The sequence below is a fragment of the Mustela erminea genome, chromosome 18 (genome assembly GCF_009829155.1).
Source record: "Mustela erminea isolate mMusErm1 chromosome 18, mMusErm1.Pri, whole genome shotgun sequence".
NCBI classification, from domain to species: Eukaryota; Metazoa; Chordata; class Mammalia; order Carnivora; family Mustelidae; genus Mustela; species Mustela erminea.
This window is the reverse complement of record NC_045631.1, coordinates 38587282-38600195: the sequence shown is the minus strand read 5'-3', so window position 1 is coordinate 38600195 and position 12914 is coordinate 38587282. Positions and strand designations below refer to the sequence as shown.

Genomic DNA, 12914 nt, shown 5'->3' with positions numbered 1-12914 from the left:
GAGAGAGGAGGAAGCAGACTCCCTGCTGAGCAGAGAGCCCGATGCGGGACTCGATCCCAGGACCCTGAGATCATGACCTGAGCCGAAGGCAGCGGCTTAACCCACTGAGCCACCCAGGCGCCCGTCAATCCTAATTACAGATGAGTTTGGGAAATATTCTTCCAGTTATATTTTTACACTCTAGTTTTTGCACTTAATTATTTTTAGTAATGAAGAGGGGTCATGCCCCTTTTACTTGTTCCCCTTTGTAACAGATGCCACGAATTTTCAGTCTTTGCCTTAGGAAGCTAGCTAAGTGTGCCAGGCTCTAACCTGTGACCCCTGATGTCATGCTCTCAGTCCTGAGGAGAGGACTCGAAAACAAACAAACAGTTGGCAAATGCATACCTTGAGAAGCATTTCTTCTTTATTTAGATTCACCGATTCATGCGTGTTTTCCAGCCCACATGCCTGGCTGGAAATGCCCATTTGGTGGAGCATACACATTCAAGGATTGTGGCTTTAAGCTCCACACTCAGTTAGTTTAATAATAAATTCACTCAGTGTTCCTTCCTCACCGGAGATGAGAACGGCACTGTGCTGGGGAGTAACATTTGCAACCTGTGCGTTTGGTTCCAAATTGTGGTAGTGATCACCATGAACTGGATTTTGGAAGTTCTGCGGTGATAGATGTCACAAGGACTTGGGTGAGGAGAGATGGCGCTGGCTCGGGGAGGTAAGGGAGGCGGGGGAGGAAAAGAAGAAAAAAGTGCCCTTTCTCACAGTTTGCAACCCGCAGGCTGTAAGGTCCTGCTTCCAGCAAATACTTGTGCCGTCCATCTAGAAACAACCCACGTGTGCACCTAAGTCAAGGTGACCCCTGAGAGGGGACTAGTCTGGGCACCTTCAAATGCCCCTACCATTTGTGATCAACACTGGACCACCCCAGATAACGATGGTGGGCGGAGGTTCTCATCGGTATGTGAGGGTCAGGGAAAGAACACACAAGGTGAGAAAAGCACCAGCCTGCCCGCCCCCCCTTCCTTCTTTCCTCCCTCCCTCCCTCCCTTTCCTTTTTTCCCTCCTTCCCTGTCCTTCTTTCTCTCTCCGTTTCTTCCTTTCTTCCCCTTCCTTCCTTCCTTTCTTTCTTTTTGATTTTATTTGTCAGAGAGAGAGAATGCACAAGCAGGGGGAGTGGCTGGCAGAGGGAGAAACAGGCTCCCTGCTGAGCAAGGAGCCTGACATGGGATTCCCTCCGCAGACCCTGGAATCATGACCTGAGCAGAAGGCAGATGCCCAATGGACTCAGCCTCCCAGGCACCCAGCACCAGCCTTTTCTAGTAATTATCAAATAATACAGTGACACTGTGTTCTAACTCACAACCTGCTACGTGATATGGGAGGTGTGCTTTTTTTTTTTTAAGCAGGCTCCACACCCAGCACAGAGCCCAACGTGGGGCTTGAACCCACGGTGCTGAGATCAAAAGTCAAGACGCTCAACTCACTGAACCACTCAGGCATCCCAAAGGTGGTATGCATTTTGATCACTAATCAAAGGTTCAATGAAATCCCCTGAAATGTTAGTGAAATTGGTTACGGAAATATCAAAAGAAGCCTGTCAGAATAACCTGAGAGGACTGCGCTGAAGGGCGGTAATCAAGGCAAGATTCTGATGCATTCTTTCCATGGCTGTGGAATCCAGACATCAGGCAGCGGTTACAAAAGCTTTTGGGTATGAAAGGATATGGTACTAGGCACTGAGGCTACAGAATCTTAATAAGGTAGATTTGGTCTCTGCCTCATAGAGCTTACAGTCTAGCAAGAACAAGAAACGGTGAATGAGGGGCGCCTGGGTGGCTCAGTCAGTTAAGCATCTGCCTTCAGCTCAGGTCATGAGCCCAGGATCCTGGGATCAAGTCCCACCTGCTCAGTGGGGACCTGCTTCTCCCTCTGCCTCTGGTGTTCCCCTTGCTTGTGTTCTCTCGCTCAGCCAAATAAAATAAAATCTTTTAAAAAAGAAAACAAAAGAAAAAGAAATAGTGCGTGCGTACTCTTAAGGGTGATGAGTCCTTGGAACAGGAAGGGCAGGGCAGTGTAAGAGGCCATTACTAGGGAATCCCACGTTGCCTGGATGTCCAAAAAAGGCTCCCATGGAGAAATGAAGTTAAACGGAGGCCTGGAAGATGAGTAGGTGCTGGCCAGGCAAAGAGAAGAGGAAAAAATGTTCTAGGCAGAAGAAATAGCATGTGCAATGAGCATGAAAAGAACCTGACCTATTTGGGGCACCTGGGTGGCTCAGTGGGTTAAGGCTCTGCCTTCGGCTAGGGTCATGGTCTTAGACTTCTGGGAGGGAGCCCCGCATCGGGCTCTCTGCTCAGCAGGGAGCCTGCTTCCTCCTCTCTCTGCCTGCCTCTCTGCCTGCTTGTGATCTCTCTCTCTGTCAAATAAATAAAATCTTTTTTAAAAAAAAGGAAAAAAAAGAACCTGACCTATTTAAGGAACCAAAGGAAATCCAGAATAGCTGGAACAAAGAGAACTCTTGGAAAAGTGGTGGAAGAGAAGCCTGGAGAGGCAGGCCAGGGCCAGACTAGAGAGGGACTCAGGCCACATTAAAGATCCCAATCCAGGGCGCCTGGCCGGCTCCATCAGTAGAAGGTGTGGCTCTTGATCTCGGAGTCATGAGTTCCAGCCCCACATTGGGCACACAGATTACTTGTAAAAAAAAAAAAAAAAAAAAAAAGGAGGAGGAGGAGGAAGATTCTATACTTTAGGTAAAGGTTAATAGGAAACCATGAGTTTCTGCATCTGTGCAATGAGAATGGTAATACTCCTGGAGTCACCAGGGAACAAAATGAGAATACAAGGGAAAGGTCTTTAGTGCTGTAGGAAAAGTATATAATATCGTTAGTGGTAATAACATGCTGTGCCGTCTTCTTGAGTAATAGAAGTAATAGTTCAAGTCCCCTTCTAAGTGGGGATATGAAATAGTCCATAAAACCCTGACTTACTCAAGGGAACTGATGGAGGGGCGCCTGGGTGGCTCAGTAGGTTAAGCATCCCCCTTCAGCTCAGGCCATGATCCTGGAGTCCTGGGTTCTAACCCTGCATCGGGCTCCCTACTCAGCCAGGAGCCTGCTTCTCCCTCTTCCTCTGCCTGCTCTTCCCCATGCTTGTGCTTTCTCTCTCTGTCAAATAAATAAATAAAATCTTTTAAAAAATTAAAAAGGGAACTGATGGAAAGGTCAGAAGTTTTTATTTTGGTTGAGATTTCCAGCATGAGGTTCCAGAAGCCCAGGGATGAGCTCAGTTGTTTGGAGCAGGATCACACCATTTATGGCCATGTGTATTCCCCAACTCCATACCAACTCTCCAGCACCACTCCCAGAAAGGATTGGCGTGCCACATCCTCATGCCCACCAGAGGAGAAACACTCAGACACCCTTTCTTTCTTTCTTTCTTTCTTTTTTTTTTTGAAGATTTCATTTGTTTGTCAGAGAGAGGGAGAGAGAGCGAGCACAGGCAGACAGAATGGTAGGCAGAGGCAGAGGGAGAAGCAGGCTCCCTGTCGAGCAAGGAGCCCGATGCGGGACTCGATCCGAGGATGCTGGGATCATGACCTGAGCCGCAGAAGGCAGCTGCCTAGCCAACTGAGCCACCCAGGCGTCCCTCAGACACCCTTTCTTCTTGATTTCTTCCCATCAGGACTTGGGCCCAGCATCTGCTTAGGTCAGATTTTGTAGAAACTGCCGTCGTTCAAAAACATTACACTCCTCTGAGCTGTTCATGGCAAAATATTGATCCCACTTAGCACACGGATTACATTTTAGGAAAATTTCAACACCTTTCCAAATCTGGGACATTTTATTCCTACCATGCTTCTGTGAACTAGGTACAACAGAACCTTGGGACAGATGCAAAACCTGGGGTTCGCCTCTCCAGCATGACCAGCACTATCGCTTCTCGGCCTTTTGGCTAAGATCAAGTGCAGCATGACCAGCACTGACAGACCACCATGGAGGACTTACTGGTTCCTGTGGTGCCATTTCCTCTCCGCCTGAAATTGATCAACTATTATGCAGGTACAGAAAGGCAACATCTTAACGACTACCCCAGTGCGGAAGGACAGAGTTTCGGCAGGTGATTGAGGACCCATTACCACAACCCGCTTCCCAGCTCTGGTTGAACAAACCAGACACAATTCTTCCCCAGAGTAACTGATGACCATAAATGCTCCACAGTTCTACACACCAGAGGTTGCAAACTTGTATTTTCTTCTTGACCAATATAATGCCTTTTAAATCTTCTTGAAAATGTAAATGCCAGTTTTTAAAAATCATAATATTTGGGGCACGGGTGGCTCAGTGGGTTAAGTCACTGCCTTCGGCTCAGGTCATGGTCTCAGGGTCCTGGGATCGGTCCCGCATCGGGCTCTCTGCTCAGCAGGGAGCCTGCTTCCCTCTGTCTCTCTCTCTCTCTGCCTGTCTCTCTGCCTACTTGTGATCTGTGTGTCTGTCGAATAAATAAAAATTAAAAAAAAAAATCACAATATTTGGGGCACCTGGGTGGCTCAGTTGATTGGGCATCTGCCTTCAAGTCAGGTCACGATTTTGGGGTCCTGAGATGAGCCCGGCGTGGGGCTCCCTGCCTAGTGGGGAGTCTGCTTCTCCCTCTCCCTTTGCTCTCCCCCAGCCCCAGCTTGCTCTCTCTCAAATAAGTAAAATCTTTATAAATAAATAAATAAATAAATAAATGTCACAACATTTTACATAAAAATCCAGCTTTCCGTCTTATCTTGAATAATCAGAAGATCTGGCAAATTGTCGGGGGCTGAGTACCTTGTTATGACCAGCCTCTTAGACCACAGTCCCCAGTCGGCCTCCATGCCTCAGGAAGGTGGAGGGACGGGCCCAGAATTTCTGCACTTATGCACTCACTCCCATTTGGACCAAGTATTACGAGCTTCATTATCCCTCCTTTGTGACCCTTTCATATGTAAAGAGCCTACTCTGAATGTAACTTAAGGAATGTGTAGGTGACAAAACAAGCTTTGGTCCCTCCAGGCCATCTCTCATGGCTCTTAGATGATTATTTGCAGCTACTTCTGGAGGGTAAGGATGAAAAGCTTCCTTCCATCAAAGACTTAGGTAGGTCACTCCATTGGCTCCCCTTTTCCATTCTGACTCACCTGTTCCCTCGTTCATTCCTTCATTCCTTCATTTAAGACTCAGAATTTTTTTTTTTTATGAAGATGGTAAGGTAGTGTTCTCAAATCATTTTTAGATGGAGAATTTTTTAAAAAAATGTATTCCTGGGGGGCGCCTGGGTGGCTCAGTGGGTTAAAGCCTCTGCCTTCGGCTCAGGTCATGATCTCAGGGTCCTGGGATCGAGCCCCTTGATGGGCTCTCTGCTCAGCGGGGAGCCTGCTTCCCCCTTCTCTCTCTGCCTGCCTCTCTGCCTGCTTGTGATCTCTCTCTGTCAAATAAATAAATAAAATCTTTAAAAAAAAACCAACCATAAATGCAGTATTATTAATATTACGGAATATTATTCAGCTTTAAAAATGAAAATTCTGGGGCGCCTGGATCATTCAGTGGGTTAAAGCCTCTGCCTGCAGCTCAGGTCATGATCTCAGGGTCCTGGGATCAAGCCCTGCATTGGCCTCTCTGCTCAGCGGGACGCCTGCTTCTCCCTCTCTCTCTCCTTGCCTCTCTACCTACTAGTGATCTCTGTCTTTAAAATAAATAAATAAAATCTTTTTTAAAAAATGAAGGAAATTCTGACACAGGCAACAGCATACATGAACCTGGAGGACATTATGCTAAGTGAAACCGGCCGATCACACAAAAGAAACATATACTGTATGATTCCATTCACATCAGGAATCTAGTGACAGAAAGCCGGCTGGTGCTTGCCAGGGGCTGGGGCGAGGGGAAAATGGGGAGTGGTTGTTCAGCAGATACAGAATTTCAGTTTTGCAAGATTAAAAAGTTCTGAAGAAAAAAAAAAGGAGGAAAGTTCTGAAGAGCTGTTGCACGACAGTGCGAATATTTTTTAACACTACTGAGCTACATTCTTGAAAATGGATAAGATGATAATTTTTTTTTAACCACGATTAAATTTTTAAAAATGCATCCCTGGAGGGGGCGCCTGGGAGGCTCATTTGGTTAAGCCTCTGACTCTTGATTTCAGCTCAGGTCATGATCTCAGGGTGGTGAGCTCGAGTCCCACATGGGACCCTGTGCTGGGGACGGAGCCTGCTTGGGATTCTCTCTCTCCTTCCCCCTCGGCCCTCCCCCCCACAAATAAATAAAATCTGGGGTGAAAAATGCATTACTGATGGGATAAGCCAAATGGGTGAAGGGGAATGAGAGATACAGGCTTTCTGTTATAGAGTAAGTCACCTCTGGGACTGAAAGGTACAGCACAGGAACACAGTCAGTGGTATTGTAATAGCGTGGTGTTGGGGACAGATGATGGTGGCACTCGTGGTCGGCACAGCCCCTAACGTATGGACTTGTGGAATCACTATACTTGTTACACCGGAAACCACTGCAACATTGTGTGTCAGTTAAATTAAAAAAAAATACATAAAACGATAAAAAATAAAGATCAATCTATTAAAATTAATTAATTAATACTTAAAGTGCATCACTGGGTGTCAGGAGACAGAAGTTCCACTAGAGGCTTCAATGCTGACTTCTATGACCTCGAGCAAAAGGCACTCTCTGGAACTCAGACCCTTTTTTGCAAACCGGGAGGGTGGAAGAGATGGTAATAAAAACACCAGCCTGGGGCACCTGGGTGGCTCAGTGGGTTAAGCCTCTGCCTTCAGCTCGGGTCATGATCCCAGGGTCCTGGGATGAGCCCCGCATCAGGCTCTCTGCTCAGCAGGGAGCCTGCTTCCTCCTCTCTCTCTGTCTGCCTCTCTGTCTACCTGTGATCTCTGTCAAATAAATAAATAAAATCTTAAAAAAATAAATAAATAAAGGAGATAAAGCAAGAAAGCCAAAGTCTGTGTTAGGTGCCAGGATGTTACGGAGGAAAGAACAAGAGGCTGTCCTCAAATCCCTCACAGTCTAGTGGAAAAATAAAAAACAAAACTAGAAAAACATTTGCAATATAATGTGTTAAGGGTCAGTCTAATGTATGCTGAAGGCAAATATATTATGATTTACCTTCCCTATAATGGGATGAACTTTGGGTATAAACAGGGATGTGTTGTTTGGATAAATCAAAAGGTCTTACCTTGGGCGTGTCTGGTTGGCTCATTGGATAGAGCTGGAGATGCTCCACTTTCCGAGTGTGAGGTCAAGCCTCATGCTGGGCATAGAGCTTACTCAAAAACAAAACAAAACAAAACAAAAAACAGTTCTTTTTTTATTTTTTTTAAAGATTTTATTTATTTATTTGACAGAGAGAGAGAGATCACAAGTAGGCAGAGAGGTAGGCAGAGAGAGGGGAAGGGAAGCAGGCTCCCCGCCGAACAGAGAGCCCGATGTGGGGCTTGATCCCAGGACCCCGGGATCATGACCCGAGCCGAAGGCAGAGGCTTTAACCCACTGAACCACGCAGGTGCGTCAACAAAAAACAGTTCTTAAATGGGTTAGCAGCATGTACATTTAAAGCTTCAGACAATCTTTTCTAAGTGTTTAGTTTTAAAAAAGAAAAAAAAAGTGTGTGTATACTTTTGTCCACAGCCTTTTCCTTAGACCCAATTTTCTGATAGCCATTTTGATTCAACAATTTAATTTGTGAATGTATTCATTTGCTAATTACCTGGGATAAAGAGAGTTCCTGCTGGCGGGCAGGCAGTCCCCGTGCTGGCTGGGGTTGGTGGAGATCAATATACTCTGTTTACATAATTATGCCACCACAAATACTATTCACAGCCAAGCTCTCCGGTCTACTATGATTAAGCTTTGTTTCTTTTTCAGGCCCTCCCCCACTTTTTTTTTTTTTTTTTAACTTTCTTGGAGTTAATTATTAATAAAAACAAATTCATTTTTATTTGCTCAGTGTTCCATGTCCTTGTAATGAATTCATCCTCCACCATCACTAAAGGTATAAATTTTTCTTCTATTCGTTTGCTCTTATTTCTTGGAGACATCCTTTCCAGGCCCTTCTGTCTTCCTGTCCCTGTCTTAACTGATTACTCGCTAGGCTGCTGCCAATCCATCTGTCACCCTGGGATTCTCTTCATGTCTCACCTATGTTGAATTGTGTGTTTCCAAGATCACATGTCTTCCTGTTTCTTGCTTTTTTTTTTTCTTTCTCTCATTTTGGTGTACCACATCCTCCAAGAGGTTTCCTGAGAAAGTGTCCATGGGTAGGAAGTAAAGTTTTTAAGATTTCACATGTCTGAAAACGTGCTTACTTCCCTGAATTCAGAATGTGACTGATTTGTAAAACTACAGGTCGCAAATAATATGCAAGTTTTCCTCCACTGGCTTCCAGCATGGCTGAGGAGAAGCATGGCACCATTCTGACGGCTGTTCCTTCGAACATGACGTGATTTTTATCTCTGGGAGGTTTGGATAACCTTCCTCTGTTTACTCACTGATCTGAATTGTCATGATTTTTCCTCCATTATGCCAACATAGTGGGCCTCTCATTCTGGAGATCTAGGCCATTCAGTTCTGCAATCATTTCATGAATTATTCCTTCCATGCTTTCCCTCCATTGTTCTCCGTAACTGTTCTGAGTTGCATATTAGTCCTCCTGGGCTACCTCTAGCTTTTAAAAAATTCTTTCATGCCCATTGTCTTTTTACTTTCTTTCCTTAAGTAGGCTATGTGCCCAGCGTGGAGCCCAACATGTGGCTTGAACCCATGACCCTGAGATCAAGACCTGAGCTGAGATCAAGAGTGGGATGCTTAACTGACTGAGCCACCCAGGCACCACTCATGCCTATTTTCTGACTTTTTTTTTTAGGTTATTTCCTAAATTTTATCTTCCAACACTTTGATTAAAGTTACTGGTTTTCATATTTTTAGATCTGTTTTATTCCCTTTTGTTCTTTTTAAATAACCTTCTGTTCTTGTTTCATGGATTTAACATGTCCTTATCTGAGAATATTTTTTTTTTTTTTTTAAGATTTTATTTATTTGGGGCACCTGGGTAGCTCAGTGGGTTGAGCCTCTGCCTTCAGCTCAGGTCATGATCTCAGGATCCTGGGATGGAGCCCCGCATCGGGAGGGATGAAGGAGAAGAAGACTCCCTGCTGTGACTTGATCCCAGGACCCAGAGATGATGACCTAAGCTGAAGGCAGACACTTAACCTACTGAGCCACTCAGGTGTCCTATCTCTTTTTTTTTTTTTAAGTTTAGATTTTGTTTTGTTCTGTTCTCTGTGCCATTACTGTATTCTCCAATTTCCCCTTATCTTATTTCTTTGTTTGGTTTTTGTCTTTCATGTCAGAGAGTTTCTACAATTACCTAATGGTTCTTGCCAGTCCATTCATGACTGAGACTGAGGTACTAAAATTGTCTGAAAGTTCAGTGTTCATGAAACAGGGCTTCTTGATTGGGGAGCATTCCCATAGTGAGCTGATTTTCACAGGGGACCCTAAGCTCCTAGCATCTGTATCGGGTTGAATGGTGGCCCCCAAAAGACACATCTACATCCTAATCCTTACAACCTGAGAATATGACCTTGTTTGGAAAAACAATTTTTGCAAATATAAGTTAAGGATTTTGAGATAAGACCATCCTGGATTATTGGGGTGGGCCCTAAGTCCCATAAGAAATATCTATGAGAGACCCCGAGAGGAGAAAGGCACGTGATGATGGATGCATTTACACACTAAGGAACATCTGGAGCCAGAGGCTGGAAGAGACAAGGACAGGAACAGGCCCTCAAGCCTCCAGAGGGAACACAGCTCTGCTTGCTACCTTGCTTTCAAACTTCTGGCCTCCAGAACTGGGAAAGGATAAGTTTCTTTCATTTTAAGCCATCAAGTTCTTGGTAATTTTCTACAGAAGCCCTAGGAAACAAATACAGTATCCGTGGGTGTTTTCTCCCAGGCTTGTCAGTTTTCCCAAACAAAAATCCTCCAATCTACTTGTTGTGGGGTATTAGCTCGGTTGGGAGAATCTTAGGGCCAAGGGGACAAGGGGGCCAGGAGGTCTCACCGTTTGGTATTATGTTGTCTTTACCTAATTCCTTACTTTTCAGTACGATACAATGCTTTGTCATCCAGAGTTCAGAGTTTTTCTAGATTACCCTTTTAAGAAGGTGTTTAAAGAAGGTGTATTAATCTTTTTTTTTTTTTTTAACTTTATGTATTTCCTGATGCTTTGGCATCTTGGGACCTTGCTGATTCTGGAAAGACTGCTCCTCCCAGGCTAGCCAGTTCTTCAAGATCGTAAACTTTTCTCCCTTCAGTGCCCCCTTTTTTCCACAGACCCACCAAACCAAAGCCCTTCCCTCGACTACCTACTTCACTACTTTCCTCAAGGGTCGCTATTCCTCTGCCCTTATCACTCCAAGGCCAGGTAGCAGACAATCAGAGACAGTCCCTACGCCCCAAGGTCCACTGAAATTGTTAAACTAGCCAACCCTAAACCTGTTTACCCTACCTCACCTGTTCCTGTGTTAACCACAATACAGGCTCTGGCTGAGACGTGTATCCGTACAATAGAATACAATGGAAAGGAACGAGCTATTGGTAACACACAGCAGCACTGATGAAGCTAGCCACAGTAGAGTCCGTGATGCATTTTATTTATATAGATTTCTAAAAAACAAAAAACAAAAACACTACAAAATAAAATGTCAGAAAGACTGGTTGCAGGACGAAAGGTTGACTGCCAAGGGCAGAAGGAGTGCCACTGGCAAACTGGTTCTCAAAAAGGAAAAAAGCAAACCCTGATTCATGGCACTTTACTGGTATCTTCGGTGGAAACACTTCAACCATTGCCAATTTTGAACTACTTATGCAATGTCACTAAACCTGTGGTTTTGAGAAGAGATGTACATAATTTGGCTCTCCCAAGTGGATACTCGGGTATTAGCCAGTGTTGACACACCATACAGTAAGGAACGAAGACGATGAAAATGTTCTTTATTTTGGGCACCTGGGTGGCTCAGTCAGTTGGGCATCTGCCTTCGGCTCAGGTCATGATCTCAGGGTCCTGGGATCGAGCACCGTGTCAGGCTCCCTGCTAAGTGGGGAGCCTTCTTTTCCGTCTTCTCCCCACTCGTGCTCTTCTTGCTATCTCTGTCTCTCTCTTAAATAAATAAATAAAATCTTTTTTTTAAAACCTTAAAAAAAATGTATTGGTGGGTGCATGGGTGTACACACTTGTTGAAACATATCAGAGTGTACCCTTAGAATGGGTGCAGTTTATTGCATGTAAATTATGCTTCAAGAAATTGATTATAACTTTTCAAATAAAGTATTAATAACAACCAAAATGCCCACAAAAAGAGACTGGTTAGGATACCGCCACTCAAACAACTTAGAAGATCTTAGCAACATGGCAAAATGCTTTGCTGTATCATGTTTTGTAAAAAGGCAGAACAGGAAATGTTATTTTTATCATGTGTTTGCCTATGCAAATTCTGTAGGCAGATGGATAATGTCCGGCCTTTTTTTTTTTTTTTAATTAGTTGATTTGTGTGTGTGTGTATTTAAAAGCAGTAGAGAGAAAATGGTTGAGAACCCAGAATTCCCACCGGACTGCCCGGGTTAGGGTTCAAATTCCGGGGGTCATTTCCCTGGGTGACCTCTTGGAGACTTAGTTTCTTTCTTTCTTTTTTTATAGGAGAGAGAGGGGGGGGGGGGAGGGAGAGAGAACACGCGCGCATGCGCACATGAGTGGGGGGAAGGGGAGGGACAGAAGGAGAGAGAGAATCCTAAGCAGGCTCCATGCTCAGCAGGGAGCCTGATGCCCCCGCATCAATCAATCTCAGGACTCTGACACCACGACCTGAGGGGAAATCAAGAATCCAGCACTTAACTGACTGAGCCCCGCCAGACAGCACTTGGAGCCTTAGTTTCTTGACTGTAGAAAGGGTGTAATAATGGTACTTATCTCCTAGGTTTGTCATGAGGATTAAATGAGTTAATATAGGTGAAGAGCTTAGAACAAGGAAAATAGAAAGGGCTTTATAAATATTAGCTGTTATTTTCACGAGGCAATGATCCTGTCTGGACAATAAAAATGCTATGTGCTGTGCATTTTAGGGAGTACAGGAATTTATAAGACATGGACTGTGACCTCAGGGAGCTATAGCAGTGTTTCCGAACAACGGGGGATGGGGGGGGGCAATTTTTGCCATCAGAGGACATCAAGCAAGGTCTGGAGATACCTGTGATTGCCATGACTCAAGAAGGGAGTGCTCCTGGCATCTCGTGGGTGGAAGCCAGGGATGCTACTAAAAAATCCTCCAACGCACACAACAGCCCTCCCCTACCCAGCAAAGAAGTGTTTGCCCCAATATGACAACAGGGCCAAGTGTGAGAAACCTTGGGTTATGCTATAACAGGGGAAAAAGATGTGTGCAAACAAAACGTGCATACAAATGTGGGATGATAGAAAAAATATATATATTGGTCTCTGCCCCTGGTTCTTGGCGCAAAGCTCCTAAAACCCTTGTGAATTCCTAAGTGATAGGAGCACTCGGAGCATCTTTTGTTCTAATGAGGTACTTCTGGGCTCATGGATGGAAGCCATGTCAGAAAGACCAAGCCATCGTAAGAAGCTTAAGAGTTTTCAGCCCTACCATATCCCCCTCCAGAGGGGAGAAGGGCTGGAAATGGAGCTAGTAATTGATCGTGCTTACATGAGGATCCCTCTACAGAAGTCCCAAGAGTAGGGGGCTTGGGGAGCTTCCCAGGTGGGCAAACAATCCATGAACCACGGGGACAGAAGCTCCTGCACTCGGGACCCTCCCTGTGTACTTCTTCACTGGGCTGTCCATCTGTATCCTT

The 12914-nt window shown here is 45.0% G+C and overlaps 1 long non-coding RNA gene across 1 annotated transcript in view; it reads right to left on the bottom strand.

Moving 5' to 3' along the window:
• Positions 1–12914, bottom strand: part of LOC116578262 — a 30782-nt gene that overhangs the window by 5417 nt on the left and 12451 nt on the right. Inside the window, exon 2 of the long non-coding RNA XR_004280794.1 lies at positions 7225–7311. This is a non-coding gene — a long non-coding RNA (uncharacterized LOC116578262). The remainder of the gene's footprint in view (positions 1–7224; positions 7312–12914) is intronic.